Raw genomic sequence first — 18,296 nt, 5'->3', positions numbered from 1 at the left:
TACACTGTACAACACCTAGATCCACTATATACAGTATCTATCACCCCTTATACAACACCTATATCCACTATATACAGCATCTATCACCCCTTATACAACACCTATATCCACTATATACAGCATCTATCACCCCCTATACACTGTACAACACCTAGATCCAGTATATACAGCATCTATCACCCCTTATACACTGTACAACACCTAGACCCACTATATACAGCATCTACATTTACATTTACATTTAAGTCATTTAGCAGACGCTCTTATCCAGAGCGACTTACAAATTGGTGCATTCACTTAATGACATCCAGTGGAACAGCCACTTTACAATAGTGCATCTATCACCCCTTATACACTGTACAACACCTAGACCCACTATATACAGCATCTATCACCCCTTATACACTGTACAACACCTAGATCCACTATATACAGTATCTATCACCCCTTATGTATAACGTTTGACCTAATGAAACTAACACACACACACACACACACACACACACAGTGCATTACCTGCTAGCAGGAGGAGAATCATCAGAGGCTTCATATCCGTGTCCTTTTAGGTCTCTGTAGAGGTCAACCACACAACATCAATCACACATGAACCCCATTAGATCTTCCATTAACAGCTGTTGAAGGATGATGTCATTGACCAACGTTAATTAGAGATTAGTCAATATTCCAAAATCATATGATGTTCATTGATATTCAAAAAGCAATCCCATAATACCTTCAGTTGTATTAACAGTTTCCCCTATGTGTTTACCAGTAGGTGTGTTATCAGCCTGCTTCCAATGTCTTCAGCCCTCTGCTCTGCTTTCACTGTAGATTACTGTATTACTGTATTACGGTACAGTACTGTATTACTGTACTGTACTGTAGATTACTGTATTACTGTACATTACTGTCTATTACGGTACATTACTGTATTACTGTACATTACTGTACATTACTGTATTACTGTACATTACTGTATTACTGTACTACTGTATTACTGTACATTACTGTATTACTGTACATTACTGTAGTACTGTATTACTGTATTACTGTACATTACTGTAGTACTGTACATCACTGTATTACTGTACATTACTGTATTACTGTATTACAGTACATTACTGTATTACTGTACATCACTGTACAGTACTGTATTACTGCACATTACTGTATTACTGTACATGACTGTATTACTGTACATGACTGTATTACTGTATTACTGTACATTACTGTATTACTGTACATTACTGTACATTACTGTATTACTGTACATCACTGTATTACTGTACATGACTGTATTACTGTACATTACTGTATTACTGTATTACTGTACATTACTGTATTACTGTATTACTGCACATTACTGTATTACTGTAGTACTGTATTACTGTACAGTACTGTATTACTGTACATGACTGTATTACTGTACATGACTGTATTACTGTACATGACTGTATTACTGTATTACTGTATTACTGTACTACTGTAGATTATTGTATTATTATTATTATTATTATTATTACTATTATAATTATAATTATTATTAATATTATTTTTTATTATCATTAGTATTATTATTATTTTTAGCTTCATTATTATTAACATCATCATTATTATTATCATCATTATTAATATCATTATTATTATCATCATTATCATTATTATTATTATTATTATTTATTTAACCTTCTAAAAGTATAGTACACTACTTAGGCACCCTATTCCCTATATAAAGTATAGTACACTACTTAGGCACCCTAATCCCCATATACAGCATAGTGCACTACTTAGGCACCATATATACAGTATAGTGCACTACTTAGGCACCCTATATACAGTATAGTGCACTACTTAGGCACCCTATATACAGTATAGTGCACTACTTAGGCACCCTATTCCCCATATACAGTATAGTGCACTGCTTAGGCACCCTATTCCATATATACAGTATAGTGCACTACTTAGGCACCCTATTCCCCATATACAGTATAGTGCACTGCTTAGGCACCCTATTTCCTATATACAGTATAGTGCACTACTTAGGCACCCTATTCCCCATATACAGTATAGTGCACTACTTAGGCACCCTATTCCCTATATACAGTATAGTGCACTACTTAGGCACCCTATTCCCTTTATACAGTATAGTGCACTACTTAGGCACCCTATTCTCCATATACAGTATAGTGCACTACTTAGGCACCCTATTCCCTATATACAGTATAGTGCACTACTTAGGCACCCTATTCCCTATATACAGTATAGTGCACTACTTAGGCACCCTATTCCCTTTATACAGTATAGTGCACTACTTAGGCACCCTATTCTCCATATACAGTATAGTGCACTACTTAGGCACCCTATTCCCTATATACAGTATAGTGCACTACTTAGGCACCCTAATCCCTATATACAGTATAGTACACTACTTAGGCACCCTATTCCCTATATAAAGTACAGTGTTCCATATTTACAGTATAGTGCACTAGTTTGGCACCCTATTCCCTACATACAGTATAATGCACTACTTAGGCACCCTAATCCCCATATACAGCATAGTGCACTGCTTAGGCACCCTATATACAGTATAGTGCACTACGTAGGCACCCTATTCCCTATATACAGTATAGTGCACTACTTAGGCACCCTATTCCCTATATACAGTATAGTGCACTACTATTACCTATATACAGTTTATTTTAATGTAACCTTTATTTAACTAGGCAAGTCAGTTAAGAATAAATTATTATTTACAATGATGGCTTAACACCGGCCAAACCCGGACGACGCTGGGCCAATTGTGCGCCGCCCTATGGGACTCCCAATCACGGGCCGATTGTGATCCAGCCTGGATTCGAACCAGGGTGTCTGTAGTGACGCCTCAAGCACTGAGACGCAGTGCCTTAGACCGCCGCGTCACTCGGGAGCCCAGAAGAAAAAATAAGTGTTGCTAAGGTTACCAGTAATCAAGTATGTGTCTTTTCTTTTTTTACAACATTATCAAACTATCAAAGACGTGACTGGACGTTAACCCCAAAAGGTAGTTACTTTGACCAAAACAACGGTGGCTCTATCAGGGGCAAAAGTTCACACAATTCCTTCAAAAAAAATTGCCCCCTTTCTAGCCTTGTAATTACCAGACTAGCCAACAGTTCTTGTCAGCTTGTGAAGCACGACCCATTCTCTGAAGGTGTAGAGAAGGCCTTTAAAGGTGTAAATCCTAACCAGCCTCAAAACTCATTTATTCGGTGTGGTAGTTATCTTAAAGTCGTTGATTCAGTGTGGTAGTTATCTTAATTAAAGTCATTTATTCGGTGTGGTAATTATCTTAAAGTCATTTATTCGGTGTGGTAGTTATCTTAAAGTCATTGATTCAGTGTGGTAGTTATCTTAAAGCCATTTATTCAGTGTGGTAGTTATCTTAATTAAAGTCATTTATTCGGTGTGGTAATTATCTTAAAGTCATTTATTCGGTGTGGTAGTTATCTTAAAGCCATTGATTCAGTGTGGTAGTTATCTTAAAGCCATTGATTCAGTGTGGTAGTTATCTTAGTCATTGATTCAGTGTGGTAGTTATCTTAAAGCCATTGATTCAGTGTGGTAGTTATCTTGAAGTCATTGATTCAGTGTGGTAGTTATCTTAGTCATTGATTCAGTGTGGTAGTTATCTTAAAGTCATTGATTCAGTGTGGTAGTTATCTTAAAGTCATTGATTCAGTGTGGTAGTTATCTTAAAGTCATTGATTCAGTGTGGTAGTTATCTTAACAATGTGAAGTGGAGTCCAACCTGTTTCTTTCTCTCCTCCTCGTCCAACCACACCTCCCTTTCATCATCATCTCCATCTCTCTCTCTCTCTCTCTCTCTCTTTCTCTCTTTCTCTCTCTGTCTCTCTGTCTCTCTGTCTCTCTGTCTCTCTCTCTGTCTCTCTCCCTCTCTCTCTCTCTCTAAATTGTGAATCTGATTGGCCCTGGTGAAGCTACATCAACAATTCTGCACCGCTATAAAAATATCCTGTCAAGCAATCACCTAGACTTATGGGTTTATAACTATAGCATCCCGTTAATAACAGATGGCAACAATTAGCTTACATCTATGGGTTTATAACTATAGCATCCCGTTAATAACAGATGGCAACAGTTAACCTACATCTATGGGTTTATATCTATAGCATCCCATTAAAAACAGATGGAGATTTCAGTTGCATAGTTAGGTCTAGGACTACTAATGTCTACAAAAAGGAAGAAAAATGTAAATACAATTTGAACAAACAATCATGACAGTCAAATTCACCGAAGCTGCTTCTTACCTGAGAATATCAGAGACGTTGTTTCAGCTAGGACCTGTAGACTACTCAGATGAGAAAGTATGCACCAATAACTTCACCTCTCTATCTGAGAACTAAAGATGATCAACTCCTGGGCAGAGGGGGTTTTGTACGATGACGGACAATGGGACTTGGAATTTGACCAACCGGTGGGTTTCTAACTTGCGGGACTCGTTTTTCCACTGCCATTCACGAGCGTCAATCACGCCTTTAAAAAAATGCATCCACCTACAAGACCCGCAAAACGACTAACCAAAATCAAAAACGGACTCTTTGAAGCCCTTCTTACATCAGCTGATGTCTCAAAGTGCTGTACAGAAACCCAGCCTAAAACCCCACACAGCAAGCAATGCAGGTGTAGAAGCACTGTGGCTAGGAAAAACTCCCTAGAAAGGCCAGAACCTAGGAAGAAACCTAGAGAGGAACCAGGCTCTAAAGGGTTGGGCCCGTCCTCTTCTGGCTGTGCTGGGTAGAGAGGAACCAGGCTCTGAGGGTTGGGCCAGTCCTCTTCTGGCTGTACCAGATAGAGATTTAAGAGTAGGCTACATGTGGCCATTAAGGTCCTGTGAACAGGTCAGGGTTCAATAGTCGCAGGTAGAACAGCAGAAAGTGGATCAGCAGCACGGTGTGGTCGCCCCCCAGGAGGGGAGATAGAAACCAGTTGGACAGGCTAGGAGCATACCTAAGAACACACAGTACCCCAGATCAGACTGACCTGTTCTAGAATCCCTGGCTATGCAACATAGATATGTGTGTCTCATGTGACAGTAAGAAACCAACTGACCTGTTCTAGAATCCTCATGTGACAGTAATAAACCAACTGACCTGTTCTAGAATCCTCATTTGACAGTAAGAAACCAACTGACCTGTTCTAGAATCCTTATGTGACAGTAATAAACCAACTGACCTGTTCTAGAATCCTCATGTGACAGTAAGAAACCAACTGACCTGTTCTAGAATCCTCATGTGACAGTAATAAACCAACTGACCTGTTCTAGAATCCTCATGTGACAGTAAGAAACCAACTGACCTGTTCTAGAATCCTCATGTGACAGTAATAAACCAACTGACCTGTTCTAGAATCCTCATGTGACAGTAAGAAACCAATTGACCTGTTCTAGAATCCTCATGTGACAGTAAGAAACCAACTGACCTGTTCTAGAATCCTCATGTGATAGTAAGAAACCAACTGACCTGTTCTAGAATCCTCATGTGACAGTAAGAAACCAACTGACCTGTTCTAGAATCCTCATGTGACAGTAAGAAACCAACTGACCTGTTCTAGAATCCTCATGTGACAGTAAGAAACCAATTGACCTGTTCTAGAATCCTCATGTGACTGTAAGAAACCAACTGACCTGTTCTAGAATCCTCTTAACATAACAAACAGTCAGGGCCCAACCCTACCCAGAAACACACGGCGTAGAACCCCCCACCCCCACTCTTTTATGCTGCTGCTACTCTCTGTTTATAATCTATGCATAGCCACTTTAACTCTACCTACATGTACCTATTACCTCAATTACCTCGACTAACCGGTGCTCCCGCACATTGACTCTGTACCGGTACCCCCTGTATATAGCCTCCACGTTGACTCTGTACCGGTACCCCCTGTATATAGCCTCTAAATTGACTCTGTACCGGTACCCCCTGTATATAGCCTCCACGTTGACTCTGTACCGGTACCCCCTGTATATAGCCTCCACATTGACTCTGTACCGGTACCCCCTGTATATAGCCTCCACGTTGACTCTGTACCGGTACCCCCTGTATATAGCCTCCACATTGACTCTGTACCGGTACCCCCTGTATATAGCCTCCACATTGACTCTGTACCGTAACACCCTGTATATAGCCTCCACGTTGACTCTGTACCGGTACCCCCTGTATATAGCCTCCACATTGACTCTGTACCGGTACCCCCTGTATATAGCCTCCACATTGACTCTGTACCGGTACCCCCTGTATATAGCCTCCACATTGACTCTGTACCGGTACCCCCTGTTTATAGCCTCCACATTGACTCTGTACCGGTACCCCCTGTATATAGCCTCCACATTGACTCTGTACCGGTACCCCCTGTATATAGCCTCCACATTGACTCTGTACTGGTACCCCCTGTATATAGCCTCCACGTTGACTCTGTACCGGTACCCCCTGTATATAGCCTCCACATTGACTCTGTACCGGTACCCCCTGTATATAGCCTCCACATTGACTCTGTACCGGTACCCCCTGTATATAGCCTCCACATTGACTCTGTACCGGTACCCCCTGTATATAGCCTCCACATTGACTCTGTACCGGTACCCCCTGTATATAGCCTCCACATTGACTCTGTACCGGTACCCCCTGTATATAGCCTCCACATTGACTCTGTACCGGTACCCCCTGTATATAGCCTCCACATTGACTCTGTACCGTAACACCCTGTATATAGCCTCCACATTGACTCTGTACCGGTACCCCCTGTATATAGCCTCCACGTTGACTCTGTACCGGTACCCCCTGTATATAGCCTCCACATTGACTCTGTACCGGTACCCCCTGTATATAGCCTCCACATTGACTCTGTACCGGTACCCCCTGTATATAGCCTCCACATTGACTCTGTACCGGTACCCCCTGTATATAGCCTCCACGTTGACTCTGTACCGGTACCCCCTGTATATAGCCTCCACATTGACTCTGTACCGGTACCCCCTGTATATAGCCTCCACATTGACTCTGTACCAGTACCCCCTGTATATAGCCTCCACATTGACTCTGTACCGGTACCCCCTGTATATAGCCTCCACATTGACTCTGTACCGGTACCCCCTGTATAAAGCCCCGCCATTGTTATTTACTGCTGCTTTTTAATTATTTTTAATTTAATTTTTTTTCCTACGTATTTTTTGCTTAACACATATTTTTCTTGAAACTACATTGTTGGTTAAGGGTAAGTAAGCATTTCGCAGTCAGGTCAGAGGTCAGGTCTACACCTGTTGTTTTCGGCGCATGTGACAAACAACATTTGATTTGTTACAAAGTCCCCAGGAACCCAGAGGCACGTACTTCCCCCAAAACCATCTCAGAACTGCTCACATCCTGTTTGGCCACCTTGCTGGGCAGAACAAAACATTAACAGCATTCCCAAAGCCTCCGTCCACCACCCCTCCTTCCTCCCCCTCCCTCCCCCTCCCTCTCTCTCTGTGTGTGTGTGGGCGGAGACAGGTGTGCTGGAGTCAGAGCAGATCCCCACCAGCTGCAACCTATTCCATAATCAAGACCTCTACTAATACTCAGCCCTGCCACTTCCACGCTGCCAGATCGTAATCTCTGCTCAGTCAGTCTACGTTTCTAGCCGGTTGTTACTATTTAGATCCTGTTGTGCCTGTTTTCCTCTCCGCTACAGTTCTGCCTGCTCTGACTCTGGTACCTGTCTCCAGTCCCACGTCTCGTCATCCTGCTACTCTGTTCTGGATTCCCCACTCTACTGCTCCCTTGGATTCCCCTCCGGACCTGGTTACCCTGTCTCAACCCCTCTCGCTCCAGCCTCAGCCTCCGGACCTGCTCACCCTGTCTCAACCCCTCTCACTCCATCCTCTGGACCTGCTCACCCTGTCTCAACCCCTCTGACTCCATCCTCTGGACCTGCTCACCCTGTCTCAACCCCTCTGACTCCATCCTCTGGACCTGCTCACCCTATCTCAACCCCTCTCGCTCCAGCCTCATCCTCCGCACCTGGTTACCCTGTCTCAACCCCTTTGGCTCCAGCCTCAGCCTCCGTACCTGGTTACCCTGTCCCAACCCCTCTCGCTGCAGCCTCAGCCTCCGCACCTGGTTACCCTGTCTCAACCCCTCTCGCTCCAGCCTCAGCCTCCACACCTGGTTACCCTGTCCCAACCCCTCTCGCTCCAGCCTCAGCCTCCGCACCTGGTTACCCTGTCTCAACCCCTCTCGCTCCAGCCTCAGCCTCCACACCTGGTTACCCTGTCCCAACCCCTCTCGCTCCAGCCTCAGCCTCCAGACCTGGTTACCCTGTCCCAACCCCTCTCGCTCCAGCCTCAGCCTCCGGACCTGCTTACTCTGTCTCAACCCCTCTCACTCCAGCCTCAGCCTCTTCACCTGGTCTCTAGCAACCCGCCCGAGCTTCCCCTGACCTGCTTACTCTGTCTCAACCCCTCTCACTCCACCCTCAGCCTCTTCACCTGGTTTCCAGAAACCCGCCCAAGCTTCCCCTGACCTGCGCTCCATCTCCCCCCTGTGTTTCAATAAATACCTTGGTTACTTCATCCCAGTCTCCATCTCCCCCCTGTGTTTCAATAAATACCTTGGTTACTTCATCCCAGTCTCCATCTCCCCCCTGTGTTTCAATAAATACCTTGGTTACTTCATCCCAGTCTCCATCTCCCCCCTGTGTTTCAATAAATACCTTGGTTACTTCATCCCAGTCTCCATCTCCCCCCTGTGTTTCAATAAATACCTTGGTTACTTCATCCCAGTCTCCATCTCCCCCCTGGGGTTCAATAAATACCTTGGTTACTTCCTCCCAGTCTCCATCTCCCCCCTGTGTTTCAATAAATACCTTGGTTACTTCATCCCAGTCTCCATCTCCCCCCTGTGTCTCAATAAATACCTTGGTTACTTCATCCCAGTCTCCTCGTCTGAGAATGCTCTTGGGTTCTCCTGTTCCACTCCGCATGTGTACCAAGCTCGCCAGAAGTGGCAGTAATAAAGCCTCTCTTGAAAAGGCCAAACCGTGACCCAGTTTTTTAAATATTTTTAATTGCACTATATTGAATTTCCCATTCCTCTCAACATTTTTAGAAAAAGCTGTTGAACAGCAACTCACTGCCTTCCTAAAGACAAACAATGTATACGAAATGCTTCAGTCTGGTTTTAGACCTCATCATAGCACTGACACTGCACTCGTGAAGGTGGTAAATGACCTTTTAATGGCGTCAGACCGAGGCTCTGCATCTGTCCTCGTGCTCCGAGACCTTAGTGCTGCTTTTGATACCATCGATCACCACATTCTTTTGGAGAGATTGGAAACCCAAATTGGTCGACACGGACTAGTTCTGGCCTGGTTTAGAGCTTATCTGTCGGAAAGATATCAGTTTGTCTCTGTGGAGGGTTTGCCCTCTGACAAATAAACTGTACATTTCGGTGTTCCTCAAGGTTCCGTTTTAGGACCACTATTGTTTTCACTATATATTTTACCTCTTGGTGATGTCATTCGGAAACATAATGTTAACATTCACTGCTATGCAGCCGTACATTTCGGTGAAACCTGGTGAAGCCCCATAATTGCCATCCCTGGAAGCCTGTGTTTCAGACATAAGGAAGTGGAAGGCGGCAACTGTTTTACATTTAAACTCGGACAAAACAGAGATTCTAGTTCTAGGTTCCTAGAAACAAAGAGATCTTCTGTTGGATCTGACAATTAATCTTGATGGTTGTACAGTCGTCTCAAATAAAACTGTGAAGGACCTCGGCGTTACTCTGGACCCTGATCTCTCTTTTGACGAACATATCAAGAATATTTCAAGGACAGCTTTTTTTCATCTTCGTAACATCGTAAAATCTGAAACTTTTGTCTAAAAATGAGGTTAGGTTAGACTACTGCAATGCTCTACTTTCCGGCTACCCAGATAAAGCACTAAATAAACTTCAGTTAGTGCTAAATACGGCTGCTAGAATCTTGACTAGAACCAACATTTTTTATCATATTACTCCAGTGCTAGCCTCTCTACACTGGCTTCCTGTTAAGGCAAGGGCTGGTTTCAAGATTTTACTGCTAACCTACAAAGCATTACATGGCCTTGCTCCTACCTATCTCTCCGATTTGATCCTGCCGTACATACCTACACGTACGCTACTGTCACAAGACACAGGCCTCCTTATTGTCCCTAGAATTTCTAAGCAAACAGCTGGAGGCAGGGCTTTCTCCTATAGAGCTACATTATTATGGAATGGTCTGCCTATCCATGTGAGAGACGCAGACTCGGTCTCGACCTTTTAAGTCTTTATTGAAGACTCATCTCTTCAGTGGGTCCTATGATTGAGTGTAGTCTGGCCCAGGAGTGTGAAGGTGAACGGAAAGGCACTGGAGCGATGAGCCGACCCTTGCTGTCTCTACCTGGCCGGTTCCCCTCTCTCCACTGGGATTCTCTGCCTCTCACCCTATTACGGGGGCTGAGTCACTGGCTTACTGGTGTTCTTCCATGCCGTCCCTAGGAGGGGTGCGTCACTTGAGTGGGTTGAGTCACTGACGTGATCTTCCTGTCCAGGTTTGGCGCCCCTCTCGACTTCGTGCCGTGGGGGAGATCTTCATGAGCTATACTCTGCCTTGTCTCAGGATGGTACGTTGGTGGTTGAAGATATCCCTCTAGTGGTGTGGTGGCTGTGCTTTGGCAAAGTGGGTGGGGTTATATCCTTCCTGGTTGGCCCTGTCCGAGGGTATCGTCGGACGGGGCCCACAGTGTCTCCCGACCCCTCCTGTCTCAGCCTCCAGTATTTATGCGTCGGGGGGCTAGAGTCAGTCTGAAATACTTGGGAGTATTTCTCCTGTCTTATCCAGTGTCCTGTGTGAATTTAAATATGCTCCCTCTAATTCTCTCTCTCTTTCTCTCAGAGGATCTGAGCCTCAGGACTACCTGGCCTGATGACTCCTTGTTGTCCCCAGTCCACCTGGTCGTGCTGCTGCTCCAGTTTCAACTGTTCTGCCTGCGGCTATGGAACCCTGACCTGTTCACTGGACGAGCTACCTTGTCCCGGACCTGCTAGTTTCGACTCTCTCTACCTGTTGTCTCTAACTCTGAATGATCGGCTATGAAAAGCTAACTGACATTTACTCCTGAGGTGCTGACCTGTTGCACCCTCTACAACCACAGTGATTATTATTATCTGACCCTGCTGGTCATCTATGAACATTTGAACATGTTCTGTTATAATCTCCACCCGGCACAGCCAACAGAGGACTGGCCACCATTCAGAGCCTGGTTCCTCTCTAGGTTTCTTCCTAGGTTCTGGCCTTTCTAGGGAGTTTTTCCTAGCCACCGTGCTTCTACATCTGCATTGCTTGCTGTTTGTGGTTTTAGGCTGGGTTTCTGTACAGCACTTTGAGATATCAGCTGATGTAAAAAGGGCTTTATAAATACATTTGATTGATTGGTGGACAAACGATTGGAACCATTTCCCTGTTTGACCGCTAGGTTTTATGGGTATTATGACACCTCCACTGTTGGTCCCAATGGCACAGATATAAAGATAAGTCCTCTTTCCATCTCTATGGACTATATTCATTGTTAACTTTATAATATTTCAGACAGTCACACTCACAATTAAATATATTTAATATTCATATTTTTTAACGTCGTCGACATGAATGAATTAATGAATAACAGGCTTCAATGCAGATATGTAGAGTACATAAGTTAAAATAACTAAATGGTCTACAGCCGTCTATATCAACAGTTTAACAGGTGGTAGAGAAACATGGAGGAGGAGGACGTCTATATCAACAGTTTAACAGGTGGTAGAGAAACATGGAGGAGGAGGACGTCTATATCAACAGTTTAACAGGTGGTAGAGAAACATGGAGGAGGAGGTCTACAGCTGTCTATATCAACAGTTTAACAGGTGGTAGAGAAACATGGAGGAGGAGGACGTCTATATCAACAGTTTAACAGGTGGTAGAGAAACATGGAGGAGGAGGACGTCTACAGCTGTCTATATCAACAGTTTAACAGGTGGTAGAGAAACATGGAGGAGGAGGAGGACGTCTATATCAACAGTTTAACAGGTGGTAGAGAAACATGGAGGAGGAGGAGGACGTCTATATCAACAGTTTAACAGGTGGTAGAGAAACATGGAGGAGGAGGACGTCTATATCAACAGTTTAACAGGTGGTAGAGAAACATGGAGGAGGAGGACGTCTATATCAACAGTTTAACAGGTGGTAATGAAACATGGAGGAGGAGGACGTCTATATCAACAGTTTAACAGGTGGTAGAGAAACATGGAGGAGGACGTCTATATCAACAGTTTAACAGGTGGTAGAGAAACATGGAGGAGTGGATGATGTCACCCTATCCCCTATCACAGGAGGTTGGTGGCTCCTGAATCCGGGAGGGACGGGCTCGTGGTAATGTCCTGAGAGGAATGGTATCAAACACATGGCTTCCATTGGTCCGTTACAGACATTATTACGATCCGTCCTCCCCCTCAGCAGCAGTCCTCTATGTAGTACACCACCAGGCCACGTCACAGAGATCTCTGGAAAACACACAAATAACAGTCTCAGAAAACCATTACTACATTTAATATTCACACATACTTGTGAGCATATGGTGTGTCTGTGTGTGTGTGTGTGTGTGTGTGTGTCTGTGTCTGTGTCTGTGTCTGTGTGTCTGTGTGTCTGTGTGTCTGTGTGTGTGTGTGTGTGTGTGTGTGTGTGTGTCTGTGTGTGTGTGTCTGTGTGTGTGTGTGTGTGTGTGTGTGTGTGTGTCTAGGCCGTAGTGGTGAAATAATTACAATTTAGCAATTTAACACTGGAGTGACAGATGTGCAGAAGATGATGTGCAAGTAGAGATAGGAACAAGATAAATAAATAACAATATGGGGATGAGGTAGTTGGGTGTGCTATTTCCAGATGGGCTGTGTACAGGTGCAGTGATCGGTAAGCTGCTCTGACAGCCGATGCTTAAAGTTAGTGAGGGAGGTATGAGACTCTACCTGTCCAGTGAGTTAGATCTACAGTTGAAGTCAGAAGTTTACATACACCTTAGCCAAATACATTTAAACTCAGTTTTTCACAATTCCTGACATTTAATCCCAGTAAAAATTCCCTGTTTTAGGTCAGTTAGGATCACCACTTTATTTTAAGAATGTGAAATGTCAGAATAATAGTAGAGAGAATGATTTATTTCAGCTTTTATTTCTTTCATCACATTCCCAGTGGGTCAGAAGTTTACATACACTGAATTGTTTAACTTTGGTCAAACGTTTCGGGAAGCCTTCCACAAGCTTCCCACAAGCTTCCCACAATAAGTCGGGTGAATTTTGGCCTGTTCCTCCTGACAGAGCTGGTGTAACTGAGTCAGGTTTGTAGGCCTCCTTGCTCGCACACGCTTTTTCAGTTCTGCTCACAAATGTTCTATAGTATTGAGGTCAGGGCTTTGTGATGGCCACTCCAATACCTGGAGTTTGTTGTCCTTAAACCATTTTGCCACAACTTTGGAAGTATGCCTGTGGTCATTGTCCATTTGGAAGACCCATTTGCGTCCAAGCTTTAACTTCCTGACTGATGTCTTGAGATGTTGCTTCAATATATCAACGTAATTTTCCTTCCACATGATGCCATATATTTTGTGAAGTGCACCAGTCCCTCCTGCAGCAAAGCACCCCAACAACATGATGCTGCCACCCTCGTGCTTCACAATTGGGATGGTGTTCTTCGGCTTGCAAGCCTCCCCCTTTTTCCTCCAAACATAAAGATGGTCATTATGGCTTCTTCCTTGCTGAGCAGCCTTTCAGGTTATGTCGATATAGGACTCGTTTTACTGTGGATATACAGTGGGGAGAACAAGTATTTGATACACTGCCGATTTTGCAGGTTTTCCTACTTACAAAGCATGTAGAGGTCTGTAATTTTTATCATAGGTACACTTCAACTGTGAGAGACGGAATCTAAAACAAAAATCCAGAAAATCACATTGTATGATTTTTAAGTAATTAATTTGCATTTTATTGCATGACATAAGTATTTGATCACCTACCAACCAGTAAGAATTCCGGCTCTCACAGACCTGTTAGGTTTTCTTTAAGAAGCCCTCCTGTTCTCCACTCATTAACAGTATTAACTGCACCTGTTTGAACTCGTTACCTGTATAAAAGACACCTGTCCACACACTCAATCAAACAAACTCCAACCTCTCCACAAGGCCCAAGACCAGAGAGCTGTGTAAGGACATCAGGGATCGAATTGTAGACCTGCACAAGGCTGGGATGGGCTACAGGACAATAGGCAAGCAGCTTGGTGAGAAGGCAACAACTGTTGGCGCAATTATTCGAAAATGGAAGAAGTTCAAGGTTACGGTCAATCACCCTCGGTCTGGGGCTCCATGCAAGATCTCACCTCGTGGGGCATCAATGATCATGAGGAAGGTGAGAGATCAGCCCAGAACTACACGGCAGGACCTGGTCAATGACCTGAAGAGAGCTGGGACCACAGTCTCAAAGAAAACCATTAGTAACACACTACACCGTCATGGATTAAAATCCTGCAGCGCACGCAAGGTCCCCCTACTCAAGCCAGCGCATGTCCAGGCCCGTCTGAAGTTTGCCAATGACCATCTGGATGATCCAGAGGAGGAATGGGAGAAGGTCATGTGGTCTGATGAGACAAAAATAGAGCTTTTTGGTCTAAACTCAACTCGCCGTGTTTGGAGGAAGAAGAAGGATGAGTACAACCCCAAGAACACCATCCCAACCGTGAAGCATGGAGGTGTAAACATCATTCTTTGGGGATGCTTTTCTGCAAAAGGGACAGGACGATTGCACCGTATTGAGGGGAGGATGGATGGGGCCATGTATCGCAAGATCTTGGCCAACAACCTCCTTCCCTCAGTAAGAGCATTGAAGATGGGTCGTGGCTGGGTCTTCCAGCATGACAACGACCCGAAACACACAGCCAGGGCAACTAAGGAGTGGCTCCGTAAGAAGCATCTCAAGGTCCTGGAGTGGCCTAGCTAGTCTCCAGACCTGAACCCAATAGAAAATCTTTGGAGGGAGCTGAAAGTCCGTATTGCCCAGCGACAGCCCCGAAACCTGAAGGATCTGGAGAAGGTCTGTATGGAGGAGTGGGCCAAAATCCCTGCTGCAGTGTGTGCAAACCTGGTCAAGAACTACAGGAAACGTATGATCTCTGGAATTGCAAACAAAGGTTTCTGTACCAAATATTAAGTTCTGCTTTTCTGATGTATCAAATACTTATGTCATGCAATAAAATGCAAATTAATTACTTAAAAATCATACAATGTGATTTTCTGGATTTTTGTTTTAGATTCCGTCTCTCACAGTTGAAGTGTACCTATGATAAAAATTACAGACCTCTACATGCTTTGTAAGTAGGAAAACCTGCAAAATCGGCAGTGTATCAAATACTTGTTCTCCCCACTGTAGATACTTTTGTACCTGTTTCCTCCAGCATCTTCATAAGGTCCTTTGCTGTTGTTCTGGGATTGAATTGCACTTTTCACACCAGAGTACGTTCATCTCTAGGAGACAGAACGCGTCTCCGGTATGACGGCTGTGTGGTCCCATGGTGTTTATACTTGCGTACTATTGTTTGTACAGATGAACGTGGTACCTTCAGGCGTTTGGAAATTGCTCCCAAGGATGAACCAGACTTGTGGAGGTCTACATTTTTTTTTCTGAGGTCTTGGCTGATTTCTTTTGATTTTCCATGATGTCAAGCAAAGAGGCACTGAGTTTGAAGGTAGGCCTTGAAATACATCCACAGGTACACCTCCAAATGACTCAAATGATGTCAATTAGACTATCAGAAGCTTCTAAAGCCATGGCGTAATTTTCCAAGCTGTTTAAAGGCACAGTCAACTTAGTGAATGTAAATGTCTGACCCACTGAAATTGTGACACAGTGAATTATAAGTGAAATACTCTGTCTGGAAACAATTGTTGGAAAAATGACTTGTGTCATGCACAAAGTAGATGTCCTAACCGACTTGCCAAAACTATAGATTGTTAACAAGACATTTGTCGAGTGGTTGAAAAACGAGATTTAATGACTCCAACCTAAGTGTCTGTAAACTTCTGATTTCGACTGTAAATCTCCAGCTTCGGTGATTTTTGCAGTTCGTTCCAGTCACTGGCAGCAGAGAACTGGAAGGAAAGGCAACCAAAGGAGGAGTTGGCTTTGGGGATGACCAGTGAATTATACCTGCTGAAGCGCGTGCTATGGGTGGGTGTTGCTATGGTGACCAGTGAGCTGAGATAAGGCGGGGCTATACCTAGCAAAGACTTATAGATGACCTGGAGCCAGTGGGTTTGGCGACAAATATGAAGCGAGGGCCAGCCAACGAGAGCAGACAGGTCGCAGTGGCGGGTAGTATATGGGGCTTTGGTGACAAAACGGATGGCACTGTGATAGACTACATCCAATTTGCTGAGTAGAGTGTTGGAGGCTATTTTGTAAATGACATCGTCGAAGTCAAGGATCGGTAGGATGGTCAGTTTTATGAGGGTATGTTTGGCAGCATAAGTGAAGGATGCTTTGTTGCGAAATAGGAAGCCAATTCTAGATTTAGGATTGGAGAAGCTTAATGTGAGTCTGGAAGGAGAGTTTACAGTCTAACCAGACACCTAGGTATTTGTAGTTGTCCACATATTCTAAGTCAGAACCGTCCAGAGCAGTGATGCTAGACGGGCGTGCAGGTGTGGGCAGCGATCGGATGAAGAGCATGCATTTAGTTTTACTTGCATTTAAGAACAGTTTTAGGCCATGGAAGGAGTGTTGTATGGCATTGAAGCTCGTCTGGAGGTTTGTTAACACAGTGTCCAAAGAAGGGCCAGAAGTATACAGAATGGTGTCGTCTGCGTAGAGGTGGATCAGAGAATCACCAGCAGCAAGAGCGACATCATTGATGTATACAGAGAAAAGAGTCGGCCCGAGAATTGAACCCTGTGGTACCCCCATAGAGACTGCCAGAGGTCCCGGACAACAGGCCCTCCGATTTGACACACTGAACTCTATCTGAGAAGTAGTTGGTGAACCAGGCGAGGCAGTCATTTGAGAAGCCAATGCTATTGAGTCTACCGATAAGAATGCGGTGATTAACAGAGTCGAATGCTTTGGCCAGGTCAATGAAGACGGCTGCACAGTACTGTCTTTTATCGATGGCGGATATGATATCGTTTTGATTGTCAGATTGTCTAGCCCAGCTGATTTGTAGGGGTCCAGATTTTGCAGCTCTTTCAGAACATCAGCTATCTGGATTTGGGTGAAGGAGAAATGGGGAGGCTTGGGCAAGTTGCTGTGGAGGGTGCAGTGCTGTTGACCGGGGTAGGGGTAGCCAGGTGGAAAGCATAGCCAGCCGTAGAAAAATGCTTATTGAAATTCTCGATTATCGTGGATTTATCGGTGGTGACAGTGTTTCCTATCCTCAGTGCAGTGGGCAGCTGGGAGGAGGTGCTCTTATTCTCCACAGACTTTAGAGTGTCCCAGAACTTTTTGGAGTTTGTGCTACAGGATGCAAATTTCTGTTTGAAAAAGCTAGCCTTTGCTTTCCTAACTGCCTGTGTATATTGGTTCCTAACTTCCCTGAAAAGCTGCATATCGCGGGAGCTATTCGATGCTAATGCAGAATGCCACAGGATGTTTTTGTGCTGGTCAATGGCAGTCAGGTCTGGAGTGAACCCAGGGCTATATCTGTTCCTAGTTCTAAATTTCTTGAATGGGGCGTGGTTATTTAAGATGGTGAGGAAAGCACTTTTAAAGAATAACCAGGCATCCTCTACTGACGGAATGAGGTCAATATCCTTCCAGGATACCCGAGCCAGGTCGATTAGAAAGGCCTGCTCGCTGAAGTGTTTTAGGGAGCGTTTTACAGTGATGAGAGATGGTCGTTTGACCGCTGACCCATTACGGATGCAGGCAATGAGGCAGTGATCGCTGAGATCCTGGTTGAAGACAGCAGAGGTGTATTTAGAGGGCAAGTTGGTCAGGATGATATCTAAGAGGGTGCCCATGGTTACGGATTTAGGGTTGTACCTGGTAGGTTCCTTGATCATTTGTGTGAGATTGAGGGCATCAAGCTTAGATTGTAGAATGGCCGGGGTGTTAAGCATGTCCCAGTTTAGGTTACCTAACAGTACAAACTCTGAAGATAGATTGGGGGGGGGGGGGGGCAATCAATTCACATATGGTGTCCAGGGCACAGCTGGGGGCCGAAGGTGGTCTATA

General features: G+C 44.4%; 1 protein-coding gene across 3 annotated transcripts in view; it reads right to left on the bottom strand.

Moving 5' to 3' along the window:
* Window positions 1-11,703: 11,703 nt before the first annotated feature.
* The window catches only part of wdr19 (WD repeat domain 19), a 71,885-nt gene continuing 65,292 nt past the window's right edge, over window positions 11,704-18,296 (bottom strand). For all 3 annotated transcript variants that reach the window (XM_071408456.1, XM_071408454.1, XM_071408455.1), the window contains one exon: window positions 11,704-12,590. The gene's annotated coding sequence lies outside the window, so the exon portion shown is untranslated. The remainder of the gene's footprint in view (window positions 12,591-18,296) is intronic.

The sequence above is a fragment of the Salvelinus alpinus genome, chromosome 6 (assembly GCF_045679555.1).
Source record: "Salvelinus alpinus chromosome 6, SLU_Salpinus.1, whole genome shotgun sequence".
Classification (NCBI taxonomy): domain Eukaryota; kingdom Metazoa; phylum Chordata; class Actinopteri; order Salmoniformes; family Salmonidae; genus Salvelinus; species Salvelinus alpinus.
Note: the sequence above shows the minus strand (reverse complement) of the source record. Positions and strands in the feature narration are given on the sequence as shown.